Source organism: Acyrthosiphon pisum, chromosome A1 (genome assembly GCF_005508785.2).
Source record: "Acyrthosiphon pisum isolate AL4f chromosome A1, pea_aphid_22Mar2018_4r6ur, whole genome shotgun sequence".
Taxonomy (NCBI): Eukaryota; Metazoa; Arthropoda; class Insecta; order Hemiptera; family Aphididae; genus Acyrthosiphon; species Acyrthosiphon pisum.
The window spans coordinates 133878071-133898557 of record NC_042494.1 but is presented as its reverse complement, the minus strand read 5'-3'; the positions used below and the strand labels follow the sequence as shown (position 1 = coordinate 133898557).

Sequence of the window (20487 nt, the reverse complement as noted above, 5' to 3'; positions counted from 1 at the left end):
TTTTTCCACGATTTTTCGCGGGTGAGAGCCCGTTTTCCGTTCTGTCCTCCGCCAATGAAAACCGAACTTCTTTTTTAAATAAACCAATTTTTTTCCCCTGCACACCGGCCGGAGGCCACCAACACCAACTCTCCCGATCCGAACGACCGTTAAAATAGGTAGGTAGGTAGGTATAATAAAACGAGCGCAACGGTATAATATTTTATTATTTTAACAACGGACACGTAGCATCAATATAAATTGTAGGCTGTAGGTATAAACAGTGTGATTCACCAAGGGCATCGTGATCATCCCCGTTTTTTCAATTTTATTCAAATTCTGATTTTCCGAGAATTTTTAAATAATATGTAACTAATGACCATAATTAAAATCTTTGAGATTGTTTAGTACTACTTAAGAAGTGTACTGAAGCGATTCAGACTTCTGTTTTTCAAATGAGAATCTTTTTCACTCCTTTTCTACTGTAAATTATTTAATATAATTATTATAACCTCCCCATCCCATTTTACAATATAGTATAGTAGGTTTTCAGTTACCTAGAAAATGTTTATTCTAAGGACTAAGTCGTTAAAAATGATTTTACAAAAACATAAAATAGATGTAATATCGGATCTATTATTTATTTTAACCGGTGCATTTTTATAAACTATAAATATTTATATGCATAATATATTCCAAACCCATTATCATGGACCTATTATCCTTAATACACAAAGCTAAATAACTCAGAAACTAATCGTTCGAATTTCGATTTTCAGAAAAATTATCCGCTGAATAATTGAAAGTAGAATATACCTCCCTCCCTGGTCGTCACGCGGGATACTCTTCGAAAAGGCGGTACGAAAAATCTCAAAAATTTTAAAACATTATGGTCCTTGAATATAATTATTAAAAATTCCGAAAATCAGATTTCGATTGACTGCGTTATTATTGAAGAAAGAAATGGAGGTTGAAATGCTCGACGAATCATCCTGTATATACAATAATAATATAGATTATACCTAGGTATACCTAATATACCTACAACAGCTATTGCGCGAGTAGAGGTAGACGCATGTTGTAGGCATGATGTACCAATAATAATGTGCACTAAATATAAATATATACTGTACACGCGGTACTACACAGGTCGATTTCGGTTAATTAAGCACGAAAACTCGTTAAACGCACATCGTAAGGGTGGCGGAGGAGGGGGGTGCGGCGCATTTGAACGGGCCCAGAAGATTCATTAATCTAACGCATTATATATATATATAATATATGTGTGTGTTGTGCCGCCATAAATTCGCCGAGAAAACGCTAAAAACAACGCACCATATAATATAATATAATATGCGCCGCCCCCGCCATTGCCTGCGCGCGACCGCCAACGTCGACCGTCGCGCCCTGCTCCTCCGACGCTTCCTCCACAACGTTATTATCACAAGCCTTCCGCCTCCATACGCTCGCGCCACCGCGTGTGACCGTCTCCCCCGAGTGAAATACATTTTTCTGCAGCCCCCGAGAGCACATCCGAAATTACGAATTTATCGCGAGACCGCGTGGCCCCGGGACTGCGACTACCGCGTCGCGTAGGTATAACTGCGATATTCGTACTGGAGCTCGGGCGCGCGTGCGCACTAGACCGCGAACTGGTGGACGTATACTTTGTATAATATTATAAGGACGACCCCGCGCGGCCCGCCGTCGGTGCGCGCAGCGGCGGACCTGTAGTCGTGTAGCGAAATAATAACGTCGTCGGCGAGGGAAAAAAAATGTCGCGAACCGCATAAAGGCACAGCAGACACCGAAGAAGCGCGTACATGATTATATATTATTCATATAGTAATTTCGTTCCGACTTTAAACCTAGACAATGTTTATGTGACAAAAATAAAAAACAATGTCAAATTGGAAAAATGTCAAAAAATATTTACAAACACAAATCATTATTATTGTAGTGCCATACAATTTTCTGTTAAATCTACAATGGAGTTTTCTGAAATAATAATAACATAATATACCCTCGCGCAAATCAGATATTTATGATTTTGGTAGTGTAACATATACTAACATGAATATTAATATGTTAAGGCCATACGTGAATTAATGTCTTGTAGAAAACAACATTGTCCAATTCATAATTTCAGTTATTAGATGTTATACATCTAAGAATGTATATAAAAGAAAGGTAAAGAATGTATTGGTTTTACTTTAGTAAGTGTTTTATTTGTTTCTGTCATCGTCTTTCGGTGGAGCAAAAAGGCTACAAATTTTCAACATTTTGGTTGGTTTCAGGTTAAGAAATTGGACCTAGTTGGTAAAACTGTAAAAGTAAAAAACTCTCGTTATTATTTCAAATCTTATGTAATTGGGGGAAAATAACAAAAAATGGTAATATTTCTGCACCGTTTGACAAAATGAATTTCAAGCGTTTCAAGTTCAAAATGTGTTCGCAAAATTCGTTATAATTACAAATTATTTTAAGTTAAAAATGTATAAGGTTTTAAAGTTTAATTGCTAAAGCTTAATAATCGAAAACAAGGTTCTTTATAAATTGGTCTTAATTGGTCGAAAAAATAATATGATAATATGCCCATTTTTTTTATAAACATTATATTGGAAGCTAGAACTTCGGATAATAACATTATAATTATGGTTGAAAACTTTCGGTTCTTGAAAACATTAAATTATTCTTAGGTGGTAGTTATTCGTACGTATTTAGAAACTTTCTTATTTAATGTATAATACCTATACAGTTCTACATACACGACGTTCAAATTGTACTATCAATAAGAATGTTAAAAGGTATTAAAACGTTTCCGTGAGTAAACACACTGATATTTGCGTACACAGTTGACAGATGTTGTACAAACTTACGGAATTAGTGAAGGTTGTAGTGTGGTCTTAGAATACACCTGTATGACATGCTAGTTTAAACACAGTGGACTAAGATTATGTAATATTATACAATTATGAGGATTTATGATTGATTTTAGCAACTTGTAACTTCAAATGTACACTACGTTTATTATTTAATTGATGGCATTTTTCTACAAAAAATAACTATTGCACACAATATTTATTTTTAGTAAAAGAGTTATATTTAGTATAATAATATCTTTAATCAAATATATATTAAAAGATGTTTAATTAAAGTTTATTAAAGTTATGAATTGTGTTTTTATAAAAATGTTTGTACAGACACAAATTGAATTGTGGTTAAAACTAAAATCTACTGAAAATACTTAAACTAATCTGTAAATTATATTATATATGGTATCATAGTATATATACCCCGGGGAATTACAAACGTACTTCTAGAGAGTTTCGCGGTGAAAAAAGTATATTATATATGTTTCACGATAATATAAAACAAAAACTTTTAAAATTTTCATGTACAAGTTATTTTTTTAATGGCAAAAAAATTAAATATTTTTTGCGTATATATTTTGAATTTCTAAAGTAAAATATTATTTTTAAACATGCCAAATAATTTTAATGTATTTACCATAACAAAACTTTTATATCTAAAGTTTTTCATCCAACGGATTCTACCTTAATATTGTTTTTTAAGGCAAGATTTAAAGACATTTTTACTTTTACGGTAAACTAAAAATAGAATTTTAAAAAATAGGGTTATACATATGCTTTTTTTGTAAGCTATACAATTGACTAAAGCTTAAAAAAATATAGGTGTAAAATAGACGACATTCTATATTATATTATGGTGATTATTTTCAAGGTAATCACAACATTTCTTGAAAAGTATTAACATTTTTGAAATGTTTGTTTTATATAGTTTAAAGTCATTACAATACGTTTAAGAAAAAAAGTTAAGTATATTTTTTCCTATATTTTAGTGTTGTTATTTATTTTTTTTTTTTATGATTTTATTTTTCTTCGAATTTCCATATTATATAAAAATTGAATTTTAAATATTTAATCAATTTTATATATATACAGGCATATAGCTACCTATTTAATTAACAACTCGTTCATAATTAAATTTTGTTTAGGTACCTAATATAATTCTCAAAAAAATTATCATATTTTTTCAAGATTGTAATTTTTTAATGAGTAATTGGTTCAAATTTTGTATAAAAATTTTAAAAAACTTCAATACTTTTCTATTGTAGATTTTAGTGATGAGCTATAAAATAACTGCCCTGTATATTAAAAAATTAATATTCTGAATGATTACGACTTGTTTGAACATGTTTTTTTCTTCCATTATCTCTTTTTTAGTCCATATTTATTACACAACATTTTTTTTATTTGTTTTTTTTCCTAGAATTTATTTTACAGATAAAAATAATAATTTAAACTCGTTAACCGTTATGTTTTTATAATTTAATATGCATATTTATATTACTTAGTAATGATACCTATTGTCGTATCTGTATTTACAATATTATCGTAATATCATAATACTGCGTTTTATTGACATATTAATTATTATTATTGTTATGTATCTACAAGAAATAAAGATAAATATACAATATAGTATTTACATATAGGTATATATTATTCTTGAGCTTGATGATTATAAATTTAGTTCATTCAAGTTTTTTTTTTACCTGTATACCCGTATTTCTATAATTATTATTATATGGGAATACGTCGCAAGTATTTTATACAGTCTTGTATATACCGTATGGTAAAATCTAAATATATACAATTACAACTTCCTGTTATACGACTTCAAAAGCAGAAATCGGTTAGTCATCCCGGTCTCTATCAATGGTACAGTGAAAATGGGCCTGATGTATGTACCTAGCTCGACCCAGGTACTTATTATAGTTGAATTTCACGGAGCTTAAAATTACGAGTTATACCTACGTAGTCAAGTGTCCGGTGGCTGAGAAATCCGTTGTTTTGGGATAATATGAGATGTGGGAAAACGACAGGTGTGTAACTCAATGCGAATGATGACTCGGTATACAAAGGAACGTGAGAGGTTATTGTAAACCTACCTTTGCGTTGATCTCTTGTCGTGTATTTTTTGTTCGTTTCGTTCCTTTGTGTGCTGTGTTTGATCTCTGTGTAAAAACAATGATTTAATTATTGTTGTTATTTGAGTGACCTACCTAGGCATATATGTTGTATTCCAACGATTTGTTAGTCGATGGTTGTTACCATTACGTAGGTATCCGATATATTATCATATCTTATATAATATATTATAATCAGTAATAAATGATAGATTATAACATATTTTTTACAATATTTTTCCAATTTATTATCAAAAAAATATATAATTATCTCAAAATTATTCAAATTGTTTATTACTATACCTACAACGATTCCATATCGATTTAATACATTATAATATTATTATCTTTTATTTATATTTTATAAAGTTAACTTGAGTTTAAACCATTAAAATCTTAGACAATTAAAAAATAATAAGAGTTAGTTATTTTAATTAAATTAATTAAGTAAAGAAAAAATAAAATTAATATTAAAAAAATTACTGAACAATTTAACCAGTAATGTATATATTTTCGTTTTATTATTATTATTATTTTCTGTTCTTACCATATTATTATACAAGATAAGACATCAACAAATCATTTTACATAATATATGTAATCGATAAAAAAAAATTCCGTATCACTGAACTTATTATCACGCAAGACAGACAGTCTATATAGGAAAGTTTAACAATGTACAAATCCATTTATGAATGCCATAATAAATTATATATTGCATATATTGCATGTACAACAAATAATATATTATATTATTTGTTGTGATAAATATAAAACACATAGCTCAAACCTACACGCGATAGAATTTAAAAAACAACCATAATATCGTTATTTGATCGTAAACTATTTTTTTTTAAATACTTGTAAATTTAAATGTTTGACTGTTATTAATGAAAGCTGTATCCTTTGAAATAAATGAAAAGAAAATATAAATTAAATTTGACGTTAAAATTATCAAAGTGATACTTTGTGCTATCATCAACTTATTACTATATTTCTGTATTACCATATTATAAAATATTAACATAAAATTATAATATAAAGTCATGTTGGAGTTCATACATTTTACAGTTCCGCCGTTTAAGTTCGTAGATAGTATGTTACCTTAGTGGGTAAATAAAATAATTCACACATTTTGGATATTTGATATACATTTATACATTGTGGGCCACCTCCCCCCCCACTCGACACAACCTATCAGGTTAGACGAACGTCGAAAGTTGTTGTTATATATTGTGTGCCTACGTTTCCTAAAACTTTTCACGCTTACGAGGTGGCGTATTATTTACGGAGGCAGATGACGCAGATAGATCTGCCACCGTGGCTCTTTCTGTTACAAACGTTCCAATTTCTGAGTCCACGTCTAGAAATATTATTCAGTAAAAATAATACAGTTTCATAATATTTTGATAATATCTTTGCACCCTAAATGAATATGTTAAATACGCCACTGCGCATGTGTGTGCAAATTTCCCTCGTAGTGCTGCATGGTCCTGTAACGTGAGTTTATTTCACTCATCAGGAGCTTGACACTTTTTTCAAATATAAACCACAGTTTCCAGATTTATTTTATTGGTGTTATATTCTTAATTATTTAAAATGAGTTCGTACAATCTCAACTTCAAAATGTTCAAATACGTACCCATACCTATGATTTTCCCGCAGTAGTTAAATGTTACATTTTGGTATAATGTATTTTTTATTTTGGACCTGCATGTTCGAAAACTAAAAAAAATAATATAAAATATATAAATTACTTGTTTATCTTTATACTAAAGTAAATGCATACTATTATATGGACTATTTTTCATCGTTTTAATCTGACGGGATAATAAACAGCAAAAATTGTCCATGAAACTTTCAGGTTATAACATTATTTACCGGAAGAAATACTGAAATGGTTAAAAAAAATTGATACATTATGATTGCACAACATATTACAGTTTAAGTCTGGATATAATCACACAACCCAAACACCATTATATTATAGAAAGTTATTCATTGTAAACCATATATTATCTTAAAATTGCACCACTAAAAATTAATTCATCCAAACAGTAACGAAACACTTTAACGTACCTATTATTTATAGTATGTTAGATGTCTGAGTGAATTTTTTTTCCCACGAAGTGAACAAAATAAATTTATTTATTTTCCCAACTCATTGTAAACAGCTATTTATTGGCGTATCATATTCATCTAATTTAATCTGTATAATGCATTTTTTCGATAAAAAAAAATATAATTGTTAAAAATCCATCTGAAAATCAATACCAGTCCACACATACGTCTCATAGTTCTAATGAACTTGTTTTGGATTCTAATAAAATGGTCTGCCTTTATTTGATTTCGACTACAGTTATTATTATTTTTGTAAAACGACTGCAAAAGGCGTTCTCGATTTGACTGCACGTTCGACAGTGGAGCACATATATATATATATATATACGTATAATATATGTGACCGAGGTAGAAAACTGGTGGTTTACAATGAGTGCAATTGTAGTAAAGCAGGTGGTTTAAGTGAATGTTGACAGTGCTCCTTGTACTATAAAGAAATCTATGTATATATATATATAATACACACATAGATTATATTATGTGTGTGTATATATAGTTTTATGTATCCAGATGTATAAAGTAAAATATTTGAACAGCCGCTATGAAAAGAAAAAAAAACTCGCAGACTCTTGAAGTAAATGAGCGAGAAAATTGTACACGCGAACCCTCGAAATGCGTTCGGGCACCAAAGCCATTTGTATATAAACAAAATGAAAACTACTGTGTGTATATTACATGCTAAACTTACGAGTAAAATATGACGTATCTTTTTCTCGGCAATACATTTGTCATTTGTGCGGAGATTACGCACTCGAACGCGTATACGTTTTCTCATGACTAGTATATACCGACTACGTGCTCTATAGCGTTTATAATTGGCTGCCGACTGCAAATGTCGGCACAATTATTTTGGACATTCAAACGTAGGTAGAGAGCCTAATACAAAGATTATAATATTTTTTTCTTAACAAGTGAGAATCGCTCGTGATCCCTGACGACTGCATATAAACGCTTCTGTTTGATCTAGAATCCGGTGTCCTGTTGTAGGTAATGACAGGACCCCACGGGCCAGTGTATATTATTAATTATTTTTATAGGCAAAGGACTTGAATCCTGGCTAATTCTAGCGATTAACTCACCTCGAGCTATGGCCGGTTTCACTTGTCGTGAACTCGTTCAACGTGCAGATTTTGTAGACGACATTTTTCAAGTGTTTTAAGTAGTTAATATGCTCAAAACGTTTCTTTTACATATTTCAGAATATATCTCTGTGATTCGATATATGACAACAATATTATTAATGGTAAAAAAATTCAAGCAAACATCTTCGTTTTACAAAATCATAATCGCGTTTTGATTACCCGAGCTGCGCTATCTGAAGTGTTCTCCGAATATAGTAATGGTTTAACTATGTTTACATGTACGTGAGTAAAGAAACTCTAACAAGACGTTTCCACACCACTCTGGTATCACAGTTATTATATACAAAATAGTTGAAATTACTTTTGATGGTATAATAATATTGCCTGTGTAGGTTTTAACGCGTACAGTTAACGAGGCTATCAACACGTCATGTGTGTACATATTACATTAATCGTATAAACTTTTTGTTTCTATTTCAAAAATAAATCTTTAAGCTCCACCCCGATGAACTACAGTATATTCACAATACAATTTATATTTTTAACTTGGGTTGTTTTCACTCGTTCAATTCGGCTAAATCGTGGAAAACTGCAGTACGTGGTTGTGAGATATAAAAAGATATGTCGAGGTTATCGCGTGTAGGTACCTACAATAAGTATGCATATAGCCTTAATAGCCTATTATAGCGGTATTAACCGTGATATGGTATATACCTATAGTGTGGTATACATAGATGTACCTATGTGTGCGGGATACGGATATTATTTTACACTCCAAATTAATATGCATAATATTCGGTATAATAATATGGTAATTGATTTGATTTCTATTTTGCCCAAATTTCATCCTCGTTCCATACACACATCCACTTGTACGTATTAGAAGTCACTCAAAACCCCAACGGTTGTACCTGTATAGGTACCTGGTACTGCAGTATCGTGGCAAAAATAAATAGTACCTACTCAACTGCAACAATACGCATATTATAATTAATCGTCCCAAATAGTATTGAAAAACATATTCAACTGGCCAAACGTTTTAATATTTATATTGTGTGAAATGTGTAATAATATTGACAATGTCTTTTTACTAATGTGTACATTGTTTGTCGAAAATGTATCTCTATTATTTGTAATTGATTAGTCAACAATTAGTTATCCCGTCAACAAACGACCTGTTAATTTCGGATGTTCATAGTGTTCATACAAATTGTACCTACCATCACCTACCTTCTTATTCAAAATGCAATAAAATATTTACCGTGACGAAGCAGTTTTAGCCTTATCATTCAAGTCTGTCCGATATATAAGGTATATGTTCGATTCGCTTCTCTCACACTCTGTGATATTAATTCTCAATCTAATGACTTTCTTTTAAAATGTACATTCCATAGTAAATTAAATGCTACTATTACATTTCTTCCGTCATTTCGTTTAATCTTTTTGCTTTGTAACTTAAGCACTGAATACCTGACATTGTTTTAGCGTTTCCGTAATTTTTTTTCATGAAATAATTTGTTTCTGTTTCAATACATTTAACTAATTTGAAATATAGTTTTCATTAATTAAATAATATAAAATCATCTAAAAATATGATTGTATGAAATAACAAAAAAAAAAAATACCGTAAAGATAAAAAAAAAAAATGTAAAACCATTGTATGATGTGTATAATAACATTTTACAGAATTACTTGACTGTCATAGTTCCAGTAGGCATTAGAATAAAATCGCGCATAGTTCTATTAGGTATATACATTTAATATATTTTTGGTACATGCAGTAAAACGTACACAGGTATAATGTGCGCTAAAGTGCAATATTGAATAGCATTGGTTTGTTATCAAATACATAATAATATATTATACTATTATATTATTATGTTCAAATACCTACATAGCTATTGTGTATTTATTTGATCATACTCGTATCTATTGCTTCATAATAATAGCAACAAAATCGTAGTTTATACGAATATATATATTAATCTATTTATCTCGTATATGAATTTAAATATTATTATTTATTACCAATACAAAATATTTAAAGCCCATTCGGATGCGAATGTTATTTATATGAATTAATAATTAATAATTATTTATTTATTTATTTATTTATTTATTTTCACAGTTAAGCGATGACTGATTTATATTGGCGAACACAAGATTAGATCAATTATCAGTTCATAAAAATTGGTAAGTAATTTAAAATTGACTAATATTAATTAAATATGAATAAACCCAAAGCAAAATTACATAATTGATATACCTTATAATTGTATGGATTGTTATTTGTAAAAAATATGTATAAGTTACAATTTAATTTTTTTTACTAACTACCAAATTTTAAGTTATAATTAAATAATATTCTTATAAATAATATACAGTTTAGAGATTAGTATTATTTGGTACGTCATGAAAATTGCTCAAAATGCATCATATATTTTGTAATAAAAATATAACGATTAAGATGAGCTGGTTAATAATATATTACATAAGTTATTTGAAAATAGATGATAATATTTTTTTTTAGATAGAAAATCAGCGATTTATAGACACAATTTGTATAATAAGTTGTTATAATATCACTTAATAATTCATCACATGAACCACTAATTGATAAGGAAAGTAGGTATTGCTAATACGCCACATGAATTATGAACTTAAAAGTTTATTTTATTAATTTTTAGAATTAAATTACAATTTTTTTCTATCGAAAAACAATATGGTTTAATATTAATTATCAATATATCTTTTAATATTATGAAAAAAAAAATATTAGACCATAGATTTAGAATAGTAATTTAAATTACCTGCGTAATAAATATACAATTTCAATTTTGTGAACGTAGGAATATAAATACTTATAATTCACTATAATTGTTATTCAACTTTGATACATAAATATCTAGTCTTTTTACGTTAAATATACATTATTTTCCTATAGTATAAATTACTCAATTATTTTGAGAAACAAAATTAATATATTTATTTTTATATAATCAAATTTAAAAGTCAATATATCTTGTGGTTAATATGGACTATAAAAATATATAGAAAATGAGTTCCGTGAATAAATTTTAGATTCTGAGTGAAACGATGAATGTATTGATTTTACAATAATGTGTGTTTTTTTTTTAATTTTTTTAATTTTTTTTAATTTTTTTTTTGTGTCTGTTATCACCTTTTAGGACAGTACAAATGCTTAGATTTTCTTCAGCAGTATCTTTTCTGATAGGAAAGTGAATCTAGTTGGTACTTTGGGGGGTCAAAAGTAAAAATTTCCCGGTAGTTTTGAAAAACAAAAGAAAAATTAAGGAAAAATGGGAATTTTGACGCAAAATCTGTTTTCGAGAAAATGTATTTTGGTTTTTGGTGCAACTCTTAAACAAATTACCGTAGGTACATGAAATTTTGACTGAATGTTTATATTAGCATTTTCTATAAACCATAACATTTTTCAAATATTTTGACTTATTTTGAGCTGTTAACGGACATTTTCATTTTCCATTTTTTTTAGTTTTTTTTTCTTTCAATGTCGATAAAATTGTATTTGTTGGTTAAAAAAGCTTGAAAATTGAATAGAAGGCTCCTAGTATATTATTTCAAAGGCAGACAAAAAAAATTAAAAATCCATGGTCACAATTTTTTTTATAAGCATCTAAAGTTCAAATATTGATAAAATACGTAAAAATGACGAAAATTTGCAAATTATTTTGAGTTAGAAATTCATAAAAATTTTTCTTTTTAAATCTAAGATTTGAAAATGTAATACAAGATTATTCTTAAGTTTGTGTATCTTTATCAAAAAAAAGAAAAATATCTTCAAGCAAATCAAATTAAATTTTTATGAACGTTAGAATTTCATATTTTTACAAGATTGGGTATTCACTCCATTTCTCACGTAGTGGATTTTGTTATTTCGTTGTAATTCAAAAACGAATAACTGTAGATACATGACAATTTCACTGAATGTTCTTATTTTCATTTTCTATACGCGATAAAATTTTGAAAATAATTTGACTCTTTTTGAGATATTTTGAGAGATTGAGAGATTAACGGACATTGTCAGTTTACAATTTTCTTAGTTTTTTTTGCTATAAATATCAATAAAAATTTATTTATAACATAAATTACTATATTCACAATAATATCATCAAATATACTTAGTAATATCATAGGCTGACTGACCGTTTTCGTTCAGAATCGTTTTTCTAATACAATGATATATCATTGAATTCAAATTTAACACCATCCACACACAGAGCGACATCCACTTACCCACCTTTTTTTTTATATTTAAAATAGTATAATTGTCGAAATTAATGATTTTTAATACCAAGTGAATTAAAAACAAAAAAGAACAATGTACTTAATTATATTATAAATAAAGATTATTAAATATAATAGATATATTCAATAACTAACTTATTCCGATAATAAACAGTATTAACACTAACAAATAGTACTTTTCTTTTTATGGAATGCTTAGGATACTAAATAAAATGTTTGACATTCATTCAGTCGATTTAGTTTTGGTTATTGGAGACTTTTTAAAAATATTTTTTGACGTTATGTTTTCGTTTTATTGTATTTTATCAAAAAAATATTTAATCTGCTTATTTATTTATCATACAACATTTTCAAGTATGAAAGGTGTTTCATTCATTTTTTTTTTTCATTTTGATAACAAAATATTGCAAAAAATATTCATTTTATGCATGACCTCACTTGTGGTGAGATTTAAACTTTTCACATTATACAAAAAACTAGTGTGCATATTTATTATTTTCTTATGCACATTCATTGGTGCATACGTTACAAAGATAGGTGGTATGTATAAGTTACAAAATAAGAAGTAATAGCTTTTTCATTTTTGAAGTTTAGCAGCATAGTGTTCAAAAGTATTTTACTAATATAAATACATTAATGTCTTATGATAAAATATTATTCACATTATTATGTTCTTTTAAAAAGACCTTTTGAAATATTAATCCTTTATTAATTTTTAAATTATAACATTATGACTGAGAATATAATGGAATATTAATTTTAATAAAGTATGAGTTATAATTTTTGAAATAATAACATGAACAAAATTCTTAGTAATTATTATTAAAAACCGGTGAACTCGCTCTGCTAAATAGCAGGTATCGAGTGTACCTCGTCATTGAATATTTGAGTCCTACTCAAAATATGGGTAATGAATGTGTTATATAGCCGGAAATTGATTCAGTATTAGTACCTTATTTTTCTACTGATAATACAGTGGATTCAATTTTTGCCCAAAACATCGCATAATAATTATATTATATCGTAATACGCAAATTGTTATTCAAATTATCAATCCAGCAAAAAATAAAAAAATAAATGAATATTTAATAAAATTCAAATTCAAAGTGTAGGTAAATAAAGCTACTCAAATCAGAACTTAAGATGTTTATAACATTACATTATCATCTATATTATTATTATTATAAAAATATCAAGATTTATTAGCAGATGTTCAATAAAATATTAGATATTTAATTTTAATTTCTTCCTTTCGAAAACCTAAATTCATTACAGTTCACAAGTATTAAATATAATAAAACGTAAATAAGCAAACAATTATATGGATATACCAAGGGTATTGACTACTTGTCACACTTTTTTAAGTTCAGTACACGTACCTAGTGCATTTGAATGATAATTCATTGTGTTCCAAAGACAATTAGAAACGAAACTCTGTTAATATCCCAATTATACTAAAGAGTTATATTCAATATTATTGTTTGATGTTTATCGTGATTTTTACTTCAACAACGAAAAAATACAAAAGAAACGGGTTCAATTTAACAACTAGGGATGTCATATTGTCTTCTCGATAGAAAATGTTGATAAAAGAACTTTTATAGCACTTCTTGAATCTAAAATTTACTAATCAGTAATCACGACGCAACAAAATAACTTTTGAGTGGAAAAATCAAAATCAAAACCAATTATTTTGAAACGCTAACACTACTCCCTTCACCAAACACTTGCATTTTTTTTAAGATCATTACATTTAGAAATCTACTATCAAGATTACGTAGTATCATCTTTAAACTCAGTTACGAAAATTACGGATTGCAACACGATGGTGGTCGGTCTTATGAAACGAAAGATATAAGTATCTACCTGCCTACTTATCGATTTCTGATATTATATGTTCAATCTTCAAATCGCATAAAAAAAAAAGTTACTGTATCCTATCTCAAACAAAGCTGTGTTCGATAATACTGCGACAGTTTAAAATGGATGTTTGTCTCTACTCCTATTGATCTTTGTTCGGTACCTTAACGGTCATACGTCAAGGACGGTAACATGAACGACTGATTGAGATAGGTGGTAATCTTGATTTCAACTCGGAATAATAAAATATATATATAAAAGAAAAAAGAGCCCAACCCAAAAACAAATCTCCACGGTGGTAAATTTCACTGACCATATCCCGCGGCCGACAGTTTTTCGAGATGAACAAAAAAAACCCCTACCGGTTATCATGCATGACGCGAAAATCTTCACTGCGACGAGGTCGAAGAGTGTAGACGAGTAGGTATTATTTGTTCACGTCAGTGTCGGAATCTCCAAAGACAAGTGCAAAAGTTTTTGTTTAAAGTCAGGGTGCAATTTTTAATGGCTATATAAAGAGTGGGAAGCGTCGCGGTAATCTTGACCAACAGAATGCTTATGCTGCTGCCGCCGCCACTACCACTATTACCGCTACTACCACTGCAACAACCACTACTACCACTACTATTACTACGCAACACCCGGGGAGCTTAAAATCCCACCTCGGTGAGTGAAATATGGGCTAAGCGATGTGCGCTACAGGATTAACGGAGCGTAATTAATTGTGTTTGGAATTTACATCACCCTAAGGCGCCGTCATTTACAATCCGGTGTATCTCTTTTTTTTTGGTTTTACCATTCTTATTATATTATGCTCATCCCGCCACTATATCCCGGATCCAGGTCGAACTGGACTCGTTTAGCGCAAATACTCCACGAGTTCTAGTAGTCGGATAGTAATGAATATCATCAAGGTGCGAGTAAGTAACGAGCACACATAACAATTAATGTCGACAACCCGAGGTAGGTATATTATATCGTACGGTTGGATGAGTGGGCGGCGGCGAGGATAATTTATACGACTAATCATTCTTCGTTATAAAAGATAAGGCCTGCAGCAGCAACGCGTAATTTTTCAACATATTTTACTGTCGAACACGTTAAAAATCACTCAGTGGCTAATAAATCCTTAGTTTTTTTCAAAATGAGTATCAAAATATATTTACATACATAATGCAATGTCTATATAGCTATTAGTAGAGAAAAAAGAAAAAGCGTTATCAAAAACTACTGTACCATAATTTATATACCTACATATATTTGAATAATGACATCTAAATATGCATTTTAAAAGAACAGTCTTAACGATCCCGTCGCTATCGACTTAAACTACCGAGTACCTACCTAATTTAGACATCGTGTACACGATGTTATTTTCACTTTGACTGGGCTCTGGTTAACTTCAATATTTATTTCACAAGGGACTATAATTATTCGTTAGAAAGTATGTAAAAGTATAACAGCGTATAGCTTTTAATCGTATTGCAATAGTATATGCTGAATCCAATACAATAACTGATTAAATATCCACGAGTAATTGATATAAAATAAAAATTAGGAAATATGTAGGTACAGTTATAATAGCATAATAGTAGAACGTTGAAGCTCAAAACCACAAAAATGGAAAATATACTATAACACAAAATAGTGAATGTTCAAAACGACGATAAATGGTGTAACCTTAAAACTACTATAACGTTATTAAAATTATTATTATCTGATTTTAATTACTTTATACTTTAATAGCAAATAATATTTAATATGTTTGTAGTATCCATTACCAGTCAAACGATAACTACAACTCAATATCCGTTAGTTATTAAAATCTAAAGAGTAAATTAGGTTTATTTTATATAATATTTCATTATTTTTGTAAACTTTGTTATATCCTATACGAATCAAATTAAACAAACATATTTCTATATGGATAATATTATACGAACCACTAAAATATGCAAAAAAGGGCAAATGTCCATAATTTTCATAAAATCATATTTTTACAGATTTTCGTTTAGGTTTGATAAATACATCGTTCTATGTAAACGAGGCACTTGTCCAGTTTACAAGGATATTATAAAATGTCTATATTGTATCAATGTGAATTTTCCAATTTTATTCTTCAATTTTTTCCAGAGATATTAAGTTAGTTAACGAAACGACTTTATTTTTACGAAAATTACGTAAGTACATCCTTTTATTACTAGATGGACAGCTTTTTCTCGTAATACGAAGAGTAGAATGTTGATATAATCAAGATAACAATATTAAATTTATGTTTCTTTTCGCTGAGTAGTTGGGCATCTTGAACGGAAGACTAAAGCGACTGCTGCATAAAAAATGTATAACCTATTTGCAACTGTAATGTTTAAATTACATTACTGCAATAATTGTAAAATGTATTATATAAGTATAGTCAGTAAGTATATAGGTACTTGTCAGTGGTCGTACCACAAAAATTAAACAACGTTCAGTATTTTATAATAGGTAATTGATTTTCCAGGTTTTCATGTGATAATGATTGTAGTTGTGAGATTAATATTTTCAGAAAACAAACTTAAAAGCTAAGACTTTTCTGTACATTTGTACAATGTACATCACTCTGCCAATACCTCATACATTTTTTCTGCGCTGTAGAAAAATGGTTGCGTATTAGGATTCAGTGAAGCCGTTGCCTTAATGTTTTCCACAATTCGTTTTATTTTTATCTCATCCTGTCGGATTTAGTTTATGTCTGTGTTTTCGGTTTGTTTTATTTTTTATAAAATAAGTAGGTAGATGTCAGAACCAGCATCCTAAGTAGTTATGTGCGTGCATGTATCGCTTTTTGAACACCATTTGAAAATAATTATTACCTATAGGTATAAGTAGGTACTTAAAATGCCATAAAATATCCGTGGACAAACATACTGACAATTATTATATTTCTATTGACTTATTTATTTCTTAAAAACAATCGGCCTTGATTTAAACTGTTATCCGAATAACTGTACCGGTAATCGGTATCGTTGAAATATAAAATTGATATTGGATTCAGACGTTGTCAGCACGTATCTTTGTATCAATATTGTATTTCACTACGTCATATTAACCTTTTCACACGTATTATGCCCAGTTTATTAACCTAGACGTTAGGCCAATGGAAGGGGGTGTCCTCTGCCGCCCTTAAAACCGCCCCCGGTAGTCAGTCCCCGATGCAGTTCAGTAGTAGGTATGTTGCATTTATGTTATTATTTTTATTTCAGGATTATCACTATTATTGCTATAACCGCAGTCATGTTATTTATCTATATATTAAGTCCCTAAACCCTAAATCTAACTCGAGTTTCAATTTCAACGCGAATTTCATTGTGAATAAAATATTTTTACGACGTACGTAATATTTATATATTATTCAACCAAATAAAATACAGTATCTGAGCGTATTTAAAAAACAAAAAAATTATATTTGTGTGATTTAATACCGTGTGGAATTATATCATTGAACCGTGTATTTATATTGATTGTATTCAATAGACAATTATTATAGGTACCTGGAAATAATTCAAATAACTTACAATTAATGTTGTATTAATGAATGCAATGACTATGCTTAATGTTTATGATTGATGCATAACTGTTGTAATATTGTAATGCAATTATCAAAAATCAATTACTGTAAAAAAAAAAAACAACTATTGTTCATACCTCAGCAGTTAATATAATATTGTACTATATTAATTATTGTATACCGTGTGTTCGGGTCGATAGTGAAGCGCACCAGAAACTCGATTGATATTAATCATCTATAATAATAGATTAACATTGCTCGTTGGGACAAAACAAAAATAATATTATTATATTTAAACATATACCTACGTTGGAGATTTCCCGTTCCATCACACTTTACTATGAAGACCAAATGACCTAGGACAAGAAGAAAAATATGCACATTTGCAGGCAGGAATTTTTCTTCGGTTCCGCGGCTAACCAAAGTAATGAGTTGGTACAGAAGTTCTCGTATTTAATATAAGTTTTCGACTATCAGACTCGGATCGTCCTGAAATATATGCAAAATCGATTTTATTTTCGTAATGCATGAAAACTTTTTACGTCTCTTCGTATGGTAAATTATCCGACGAACATCTGTATGACCATAAAACCCTTTTGTTCGACAATGAATTTGCTTCAAGTTTCGCTTGACTTCTATCAGATATGAAATAGCCCTTACAACAGCTAGACTAATAAATATTATGTTAAATTATTCTCATCGCATATTTCAGTTAAACATAAGAATCTACAATGCCTATCTTCTATCTCCAGTTGAAAATGTATAATGATAAAAAAGTATTTTAAATTATTGAATATTAACAATATCTCGATTCCCAATATTTTTATCAGTATATTACGTCTATAAGTATATGTTAAAATAAAAGCTTATTGGCGTTTATACTATATTACAATATTATTCTCTTCGCCTTCTGATAGACTGTAAGTTATACGATATAAATAATACATGTAAAAGGTCTGTAATTTTATTGAGTTATGGTTTCAATCGAATATCAAATAAAATATATCTACGCAAATTCCAGAGTATATTGAAGTTTTACCATTTACATCAAAAATAATTTGTGTTCTTAAATTGTTTGATATTGTATTAGGTAATCATTTCTACTACAACATTTCGAAGGCGCTAATTTTATCCATTAATATCAGTTAAGTGTCACCGAATCATATGATTTACATGAACTGATGATATTAAACTGTGCATGTTATGTAGAATCATAGAATGATTGAATAAATTACAAATCTATCGGTGTCTCGGGTGCAAAAGACTTGGGCCTATACGTCAAGTTTAACAAACGCGTAATTTCCGTACAGGACCTTGGTAATGATGGTAATCAATGCTTCGATGCGTATAACAGAAATAACCCCAAGCAATTACTAGAGTTTAGTACTGACTAAGTATTCATAAATTAATGCAATTACACAAATGACCTGGTCCCTATAATCTGCTCGTCAATGTCCAAAGTACATCAACAACGCACGCGAAATTACCTATACTATTGATGAGCGTTCATTACGACACAATAATGTCTAATAACTTACCAATCGTATGTAAATTTTGTGAAATTTAGTAATTTCCTGTTTACATAACAGGATAATTATAATTACTTGAAAGCTTAAGCTACCGTAAACTGAATCGGGACAACCACCTGTACGATGCATTATATTTTATACTCGTTAATTAAATTAAACAATTTATTATAATATGGGTAATATTAATAATAATTACTAATCTATAATATATTAAAATTTATAAAAATAAATTAATGTCTGTTTGTTCGTCATCTATAGACCCAAAAACTAGTGGACCGTTTTCAATGAAAGATATATCAATAGATTCCTAGAGACATGGGAAGGGTTTGTAGTTTCGTGGCGTCTAACTCATATAGATCGCTGTAGGATGGCTCACACATGAAATGGTTTCGGCTCAAGAAAATCGAATATTTTTTCATCTATATACTGTATTACTGTAGTGTTGTCATTGGTTACAGATAATGATATTATATGATTGAATATATTTTTCTGTATTATATTATATTTTGTCAAATAGGCTAATATAAGCATATCAAATTGATTAATAGCTATTATATACTATCCCCAACAAAAACATAACCGTGAAAAAATGCCAAGTTCTAAACTCCCTACCAAAAAAGTCGGCCTATCAAAGTAGTGAAATCTACATTGTGGCCAAGTCTGCTATTTTTTAATTCATAACCTCACTGCACTCCTACATTAAAGAGCAACACTCCTCTTTTATTTTAATTGTTTAACACTTGGCCAGTTTCTGAATGAGGCATAAACTAGACTTGGCCGCAATGTAGATACCACTACTATGATTCGCTGTCTTTTTTGAGAAAAAATCTAAACCTTTAACTTTTTTCTGAGTTCTTATCTCCCCATCACCCAATTAAGTCATAAGTGCGACCATATTCCATAATGATGTTTTATGTCAGTTTCTGAATGAGGCATAAACTAGATTTGCCCGCAATGTAGATACCACTACTATGATTCACTGTCTTTTTTTGAAAAGAAATCTAAACGTTTTTCTTTTTTATGAGTTCTCTTCTCCCCACCACCCACGTAAGCCATAAGTGAGTACATTCGATAATGATGTTTTAT

At 29.2% G+C, this 20487-nt stretch overlaps 1 protein-coding gene across 3 annotated transcripts in view; it reads left to right on the top strand.

Moving 5' to 3' along the window:
• Positions 1-20487, top strand: part of LOC100161227 — a 339202-nt gene that overhangs the window by 222247 nt on the left and 96468 nt on the right. For all 3 annotated transcript variants that reach the window (XM_029488366.1, XM_029488365.1, XM_029488367.1), the window contains one exon: positions 10304-10368. The gene's annotated coding sequence lies outside the window, so the exon portion shown is untranslated. The remainder of the gene's footprint in view (positions 1-10303; positions 10369-20487) is intronic.